This window comes from Canis lupus, chromosome 4 (assembly GCF_003254725.2).
Source record: "Canis lupus dingo isolate Sandy chromosome 4, ASM325472v2, whole genome shotgun sequence".
Taxonomy (NCBI): domain Eukaryota; kingdom Metazoa; phylum Chordata; class Mammalia; order Carnivora; family Canidae; genus Canis; species Canis lupus.
The window spans coordinates 58,774,843-58,784,185 of NC_064246.1; the positions used below are offsets into that span (position 1 = coordinate 58,774,843).

Below are 9,343 nucleotides of genomic sequence, written 5' to 3' on the forward strand. Positions count from 1 at the left end.
AGTTTTGACATTCTATCAGTTACACAGAGAACCTACATGACTAACTTCTGTTCTCTAAATTATGCTCCCTCATCCATAAGCAATACAAAAATTCTACTGATGAGAACTTCTTTGGTTATCTTCCTACTTGTAAATTCCATCAGTGTTTACATGGAGGAGAGAGTTAGAGCTGTTGTTAATTCTTTTTTTTTTTTTTTTTTTTTTTTTTGCAGGGACCTGCATGAATTACAGTATAGAGAGCGGCAGGGAGTATTGAGAGTGAATTAGCATATGCCAGATCATCCTGTGCTCCCCAGACACCATACTGTGCATTGTGAAACATGGCTTCTCTCTCTCTCTCTCTCTCTCTCTCTTTTAAGATTTTATTTATTTATTCATGAGAGATACAGAGAAAGAGGCAGAGACAGGGAGAAGCAGGCTCCCTGCGGGAAGCTCTATGAGGAACTTGATCCCAGAATCCTGGGATCCGACCTGAGCTGAAGGCAGATGCTCAACCTCTGAGCCACCCAGGCATCCCAAATATGGCTTCTCTTAAGGTACCTGGTGGAAGACAATGACACATTTCTGAGCATGCATGAAAGGGACATTAGCTTCCATGGGAATATTTCTGACCCTCACCTCTCTTAGCCATCCTCTGGGCCCATAATTCTTCATAGTCTAGAACTTCTTTTTATATACTTTCCAGCTTTCCATCTCTGTCTACAGTGAGGATAGATGGGGCATGGAATGCAAAGCAGGGAGCAAGACTAAATGCAGCAGGCATGATAGATGGAATGAATATATTTAGAGTAAATTAGAAATAGAAATGGTACATTGATCAGTTTGTTTCTGATGAAGTTCAAGAATGTTTCAATATATGCAGCACAATAGACTTCAGAGAGGCAGAAAAGCATGAACAATAGACGTGAGTTAGAGGAAGGATCCACCAGAGATACACAGATGTTCCAATGGCTCTTGAGATTCAAATTTTGAAACTTGGATTTTGTATATTATCTTCTCAAAAGAACAAAACAATAAGCTCATACTAAATTTTATATTATAAAGTTGGTGATTAATATCAGCCTAGAAAAGATGAAATATTCAATAATTAGACTTAATACTTGAGGCTACTGGACAGCCCTAGGAGGAAAAATAAATTTCCACTTATATTGCATACTTTACTGTAGAATAACTTCAAATGGATCAAAGCTCTAAGTGTTAAGATTAAATTAAAATGTATTTAAGAAGATTAAGGGTTATTTAAAATTTTTTGTGTGAGAAAGGCACTTAAAAGTCTGATGAAGGGGATCCCTGGGTGGTGCAGTGGTGTAGCGCCTGCCTTTGGCTCAGGACGTGATCCTGGAGACCCGGGATTGAGTTCTGCGTCAGGCTCCCAGTGCGTGGAGCCTGCTTCTCCCTCTGCCTGTGTCTCTGCCTCTTCTCTCTCTCTCTCTATGTGACTATCGTAAATAAATAAATTTAAAAAAAAAGTCTGATGAAAAATGTACCCACAATAAAATATAAGTAAGTATCAAAAATTTACAATTAGTAATGTTAAAAAATAACCCATAAAACAATAAAAATGGCAACTTAGGTCAAGTGAAAGCTGTATTTCCCTACCATTAAGGAGCTCTTACATATTGATAAAAAGATAAGCATATATGGAACTATTACTTTCCCTCTGTTTCACCAGCAGTTACCCAGACTCTATGAATGGCAATGCCATCACTCCAGTTAGATTGGGCCAAAAACCAAAAAGTAATTATGAGCCTTCTTTTTCTCTTCTGTTTATTTCAGGGAATTCTATTTACCCAACACTCAAAATCTGAACAGCATATGTACATACTATTCTCAGTGTCTGTGTGGTGTTCTAACAGAGCCTGGGAAAGATGGAGTCAAAACTCTTGGTACTTGCTGAATCCAGTATAACTGGAAAGAGTATCAACTTGATATTTCCAGAAAACATTTCCATATTACCATATGTCAAGCTTCTTTTCCAGTAGCTAGAGTTAGAAAACGTTATTTTTTAAGATTTATTTTTTAGAGGGAGCACATGCACACACATGAGCATGGCAGAGGAGTAGAGGGAGAGGGAAAGACAGTCCTAAGCAGACTCCACGCTAAGGAGGGGTGCAGAGCCCCAGGCCTGGCCTCATCTCAGGACCACGAGACCATGACCTGAGCCAAAACCAAGAGTCGGAGACTCAACTGACTGCGCCATTCAGGTGCCCCCATTTTGGGGTTTTGAATCCATGTTTACACAGCTCTAAACATTCAGCTGAACTGGAGTAAAACCTAGTAATTATAATGAACACTAAACCTTGAACACTAAACTATATGTCTGATGAATAACCTCAACTTCACAATAAATAGAAAACAAAAATTACTCCATATTATGATTAATTTGGTTCTTTTTTATGAACTAGATATTTTATCATGGAGCCCATGATACTTGGCTTAATTTTACATGGGGATCTAACTTACGTATCAGATATCCTGTGATATTGTTCCGATTTTGAATTTAGAGTCTAAGGGGATTCAGCATTAGAAAGAAAAATATTTGGGATAAAGAGAATAATTCAATTAGAATGAATCATCTATATCTATATATATAGTATACATAATTATAGTGAGTTTGTCAGCATTTTAGATAAATGCATTTTAAATTTCTATCCTATGTAAATTGTTTAAAAATAACATGAAGCAACTAATATCCAAAAAATTAACTCAAATGTAGAAGGGTTGTCAAGTAGGTCACCTATACTATTATTTAAATTTTTCCTGCCAGTCTTTAACCTTTAGCCACATGGTTTAAGGGAAGATTTTGAGAGCTTCGACGTTTCTTTGTTTTTCAAAACATTCAGCCCAATGTCTTAATTATGGCAATGTCAACTTAAGAACTTATCTGGATTTTTTTCTACAGACTCTGTCACTTGAATCAGATGCCAAAAAAATATTGCTGCCAATGTCGTAAGAGCTACCACACTCAAGCCAGAAACAGTAGGCCTAATTCATGGACCTTTCTGGTCAGTAAGGGGTGTAGGTACCATGAACACAAAGAAGTCATACTACATACGAAGTAACCGGTCATAACTACTGGGTGACTTAGTCCTTATCCAATTGCTGCTAGCTTATCATAGACTCTACCTCCTTTCTCCCAATCTCAACTGATGTTCACTGACTCTTACATTATCATCTCTAAACTCCCAGGCCTGCCCTTCCTCCAACAATCGTGTTTTCAGCTGACGGCAATCCTAGGTCATACATTCTCTATCCCTACAAAATATATATTAAATAACACTTAAAGTTGAAGAGCTGCAGTTACTTAAACCTCTATTTTCCCATGCACAGAATCAAGAAATTTTTTATTCATTTGGCAGATATTTACTGGATACCTACTCTGTAACAGGCATTGTTCTAAACTTTAGGGACATTTCCAGGAAGAGCAATGAGGCCAGAGTACCTGGAGCTGTGAAATCAAAACTAGGGTGTAGTTGGTACTCCTGTTACTTTTCCTTCAAATAATACAAACCACTATTTGTGTTCTTTCAAATACAGATGAAATACAACTGCAGTGCCCTCTGAGCATCATGCTAAATATTAAAATATTCTTAAAGGTATTATAATTTTTTAAATGTATCAACATATAAACTAACTGAAAGAATATTAAAGCAAATTGTATATGGCCTGCAAATGAAAAATCCTAATCATAAAGCAAAAATAATTGAGTAAATAGGAGTGTGTGTGACCTATTGTATTATGTTAGGGCCCACTGCAAAATGAATATATGGGGACACTTGTTCAAAAATTCAAAAGAAAGGACTACTAAGAATACTAAAATATTAAGATTTTACCTCTAAAAATATTTTGTTACTTATAAAATATAATAGAGGTAATAGTGATATATAAGAATATAAATTTTTAAATTGTGAAAAAATATTATTTTGGTGTCAAAATTTATATAAAATAATGAACAAAGTACTATATTATTGTAGTATCTTGATTTAGATATTTTTGGCTTGCCTTTATGCTAATTTATTATGTCTTCAAAATTTATGCCTTTAGTAACTTTATTTTCAAATTGATATAATTGAAAGTAAAGTGAGTTGCTCTTGGCAAAACCAAGATTGCAACTAATTTTTCATAATTTTCAATTTTGAGAAGACTATTTCCACTGATGCAACCATTCCTGGAACTGTTAAGAGTATTTTTATAGACTGTAACAACACTGGGAAATATTTCTGATAAATTATCTTGAAGTATAAATTACAGTACATTTACAATTGATGAGTTTCACAACACTTTTTCTGAAATGATTTAGATTTTCATACAGCTGAGTTTCCTGTCTGAATTTAACTTTAAAGGTTATGCAAAAAAAAAATAAAATAAAATAAAAAAATAAATAAATAAAGGTTATGCAATGGCAATTTAATGTTTCCTATAACATTTCCTGTAACTTGTGGAGGTCATGCAAGGAACCAAAAGTGCCTTCATGAAATAACACACACCACCTGTTTATGCATTGTCTATATGTTCAATTAAAAGGAAAAAATAATTTTCAAATTGTCTTGTTAATAATTGGTTTATGCAAAGCTTTATGTACAAAAATGGAGTTTTTTTCTGTTGAATTAGGTGACCTTGAAATGTAATTTGTATTTCTAAGCCTGTGGGTATTTACATTGACCCAGCAATTTTCAAATTTTTGGAGACTCTGAACTCTTTGAAGAATTCTAATAGCTTCTTGATATGCTTTATTGCAATGTCCATGGATATGCTGTTATTTTATAAGAATTTGCTGACAAAGATTACTGCCTGGGCATCTACAGTACCTGTTCTGGTACTTAGGCAAGAGAGTTAATAATTACAGTCACTAGAGGGGTGGGATCCAGGACTGGTTAGCAAGGCAGCCTCCCACCCAGGTCCCTGTGCTGTCCCATGTGGAGCCCCTCTTCTCTCTTGGGGCTGTACCCACTGTTATCACCACTATTGCTCTTGCTCTCCCATGTTAGTGATCCATTTGCACATACAGACACAGCTATGAGGCCAATTGCTCAGGGCCTGTGTCACCTGCCTTGCTTACTGGTTTCAATCAGCAACAATTATCACTGCTTATAGTCTGTGGGATAGGTAGGCTTACCTGGGTAGTTCTTCTCTAAATGGTATGAACTGTGGCTGCAGTCATTCAGCTGATTTGGAATGTCCAAGATGGCTTGCTGGAGGTTCAACTGGTTTGGAATGTCCAAGATGGTTCATTCACTGGAGGTTCAACTAGCTTGGAATGTCCAAGATGGTGGCAGTTGGACCTTTGTGGAAGGTGGGGATCTCATGTGGGGCTATCATCTGGAGCACTTTGATTTTCCTCCATCTGGCCTCTCCAGGTGGCTCACTTTAGGCTTCCTTAAAAGTATTGTGGTTTCAGGATAATCACTCTCTTTTCTAGGGTGGCTGGATTCTCAGAGTACAGAATTGGAAGCTCTCAAGCCTTTTTTAAGGCTTAGGATAGGAATTAGCACAAACTTATTTCTGCAGTATTTTACTATTAAAACAAGTCACAAGGCCAGCTTAAATTCAACATCCATCCTTCCCTCCCGCCCTCTGTCTTTCCTCCTCTCATCTACTCTGATCTATAGCCATCTCCAGTATCACAGCCTGGGTCTGTATAAAAAAGCTAACTTCATATCCAGTTGGATACACATCACATACAATTTATGACCTAACCATCTATTCCTCATGAACAGTGTCACCATTTTGACTTGCATTAACAATCTCATAACCTAAGACATGGTCAAAATAAATTTCTCCATGGAATTTGCTGGGACCACTTCCTAGAATTCACAGAGTATGCTCCATTTTCTTTGGTAATCCTAGTGGCAGACATATAGTAACTATTCATACTTTTGTACCAAATATTTTTCTATCACTTCCTTCTCTCTGTCTTCTGAAGTCCATAGTCTTTACTAAAACTATTTTCATCACAGTTGACCTTGGTTTGAAGATCAGGACTTTGTCTTCTTATTCTTCATCAATCTGTGTAATGTGCTTTTTAAAATTTTAACTAAAGGAAAATTACAGACCTTTTGGTACAATGAGTTCCAACCATGTTGACCCTAGGGTCATAAATCATCCAGGTTTGTCTGGGACTAGACCATTTTAGTAATGAAATTTATGTGTCTCAGGGAACCCCTTTTCATGATACAAAAACTCTCAGTTTTCTGTAATGGGTGCAGAAGGTTGGAGGAAAATTCTAAAACCAGCATAGCAGCCCTCAAAAATAGGTCTGAAAGAACTCATTTTAATATCAAATGAACTCAGCATAGATTATCTACCTTCTTTAGTTACTGCCACTGTTTTACCCCTGAGCCCTGATATTAGTAATCACAATTTATAGTTCATAGTAATAAATCACCCATTGCTGCATCAGTCTGAGTGATACAACTTAAGTGTGCAAATTAATTGCACATGTACTCATGACCATTGCCCATATACCTTTGACTTTCTTGTAGATTAACTATGATGCACTGCATCAAGATAGTGGTAAATTTATTTGTGAAAAAAATTCTGGCTGAAACCCACAGTATAATAATCATGAATAAAACTATACAAGTATCGCCATAATCAAATTGCTTAAATCCAGTGATAAAGGGAAAATACAAAAAGCAAAAGAAAAAAAGACATATTCTTCTGTAATAAGAATTACAGCAGACTTGTCAGAAGGAAACACAATAGAAGAGAGTAACTTTTTCTTTATTTTTATTTATTTATGATAGGCACACAGTGAGAGAGAGAGAGAGAGGCAGAGACATAGGCAGAGGGAGAAGCAGGCTCCATGCACCGGGAGCCCGACGTGGGATTCAATCCCGGGTCTCCAGGATCGCGCCGTGGGCCAAAGGCAGGCGCCAAACCGCTGCGCCACCCAGGGATCCCTGAGAGTAACTTTTTTAAAGCATTAAATTTTTTAAACTGTCAATCTACAATTTACTCATCAGAAGTAAATTTTAGAAGCAAAAGTAAAATACTTATTCACCTTATTCACCTATTACTATCACCTACCAAAGGTGAAGGAATTCATTACTAATAGAGCTGCACCACAAATGTTCAAGGAAGTCCTGTAATCACAGAAAGCTATAACAGATGGTAATCTGGAAAATGATAAAAATAGGGACAAATGTAAGATTTTTATCCCTTAATATTTAAATATCTTCAGATGATTGCTTAAAGCAAATATAAGAATATATTTGTGGGTTTTATAACCTATGTAGAGGTAAAATGGGTGACAAGACAGGTACCAAAGCAAGGATGGGGTAAATGGAAGTGTATTATATTTTTGTATGGCTCTTAAATTGGCATTAGTATAATATAATAATAACTGTGGTATGTTAAAGATATGTATTATAAATGTTTAGCCAAGAACCCATCAGGATCTAAAATAAAATCATAAACATAATGAAAGAAAGTATAATCAGAAGGAAAAGAATACAAACAGATAAGCAAATAGAAAAGAAAGAGAAAGGTGTTAAACACAAACATATCAATAGCAGCATTAAATATAAATGGCCCAAAACACCCAATTAAATGTCAGAGATTGTCAGATTGGATTTAAAAAAAAAAAAGACACAACTATATGCTGCCAATAAGACATTCAATAAAACATAAACATTGCTGAAAAGTAAAAAGATGACAAATAATATACTTATGCTAACAGCAATCCAAAGTAAGTGGAAGTGGTTATGTTAATATCAACCAATTAGAAATCAGAGTATAGAATATTACCAAAGTAAAAGGCCATTTAGTAATGATTAAGGGTCAATTTATCAGGAAGATAAAGAAATCCTAGTTATTTGTGCACCAAATAACCGAGTTTAAAAATACTTGAACCCTGGGACGCCTGCGTGACTCAGTGGTTGAGCTCAGGTTATGATCCTGGAGTCCTGGGATTGAGTCCCACATTGGGCTCTCTGCATGAAGCCTGCTTCTCCCTCTACCTATGTCTCTGCTTCTCTTTCTCTCTCCCTCTGTGTCTCTCATGAATAAATAAATAAAATTTTTAAAATACTTGAAGTCAAAAAACTGATGGATCTACAAGAAGAAATTGACAAATTTACAATATATTCAGAAATTTCAATAACAATATCTCAGTAATTGGTAGAACATGTAGAAGGAAAATCAGTGAGGATACAGTAGACTTAAAGATGACTCTCAACCAACTTCACCTCACTGCCACAGGACACAAAAATAACAAAATACACAAAACAACAAAATGCAAATTTTTCTCAAGGTCACACAGACCATTTACACAGATAGACCACATCCTGTGTCATAAAATTACATTTCAGCAAAATACAAGGAATGTACCTTACTTGAGTCCTTATTAGCATTACCTATTGTGAAAAAAAATCATGAGTGTGGGATCCTAGATGTAATCCTGGAATAGAAAAAGGACATTTGTGGGAAAGCTGATGAAATTCCAGTGACATACTTAATTTAGGTAGTAATGTTGTTATCATTGTGAATTTCCTGGTTCTAATCATTGCACTATGGTGTATAAGTTATTAACAGTAGGGGAGGCTGGGCGAGGAATATATGGAACCTCTCTACTAGTTTTGCAACTTTACTATAGGTCTGAAATAAGGTTTTAAGAAATGTATACCAATTTTTGCCTATTAAATAGCTTTTGCCAGTTGTTGGCAAAAATATAGGTTATATAACCAAAATGACATAGGTTGCAAACCTAGCTTTACCATTTACTGCCTTGTGTGACCTTGTATAAGTTATTTAAGTCCTCTGAACCTCTATTTTCTTAATCTGTAAAACTGAGATGAAGCCTTAATTATAAAATCGCTGGAAGAATTAGGTATGTAGGTAAAGTGCCAAGTATAATGCCTGGCATGGAGTAGGTAAGCTGGAAGACTAAGTTTTTCTTCCCAAACAAACCATTCAATTCATGGCATGATTGAGTTGACCTATGTCATGTCCTTATCCTTATGGAGACCATAGTCCAGAGAGGAAAACATTTAGATCATTTCTATTTTACTCAATTCTTTTCCTATGGCACTTGCAAATCTATATGCATTATCTATGATTTAGCATATGTGATTTCCATGAGCAGGGGAAGAGAAAAAGAGAAAAGTTTGCAATCCACTCAACCACACTCCAAGCTCTTTGAGGGTCTGTGTTTCTTACTTCTCTTGATTCACCACCCAGACCTGAGCACAGGACCTTTTGCGATTGTATCAAAGTCAATAGAAAGTAAAAAGGGGAGAGAAACCTGACCATCCACCCAGAATCCTTTGTGGGGAGGCTGAGGTTTATGGTTTGTTTGTTTGTTTGTTTTTCATGGAAGGGGGAGCTGTGTCCTCTACCCCTG

The 9,343-nt window shown here is 36.0% G+C and overlaps 1 long non-coding RNA gene across 2 annotated transcripts in view; it reads right to left on the reverse strand.

The window, feature by feature from the left end:
* Nucleotides 1-5,315, reverse strand: part of LOC112651862 (uncharacterized) — a 42,949-nt gene extending 37,634 nt beyond the window's left edge. The window contains exon 1 of one of the 2 annotated variants that reach the window (XR_004815372.2): nucleotides 5,117-5,315. This is a non-coding gene — a long non-coding RNA (uncharacterized LOC112651862). The remainder of the gene's footprint in view (nucleotides 1-5,116) is intronic. The other variant, XR_003131116.3, reaches the window with a different exon arrangement.
* Nucleotides 5,316-9,343: the final 4,028 nt, after the last annotated feature.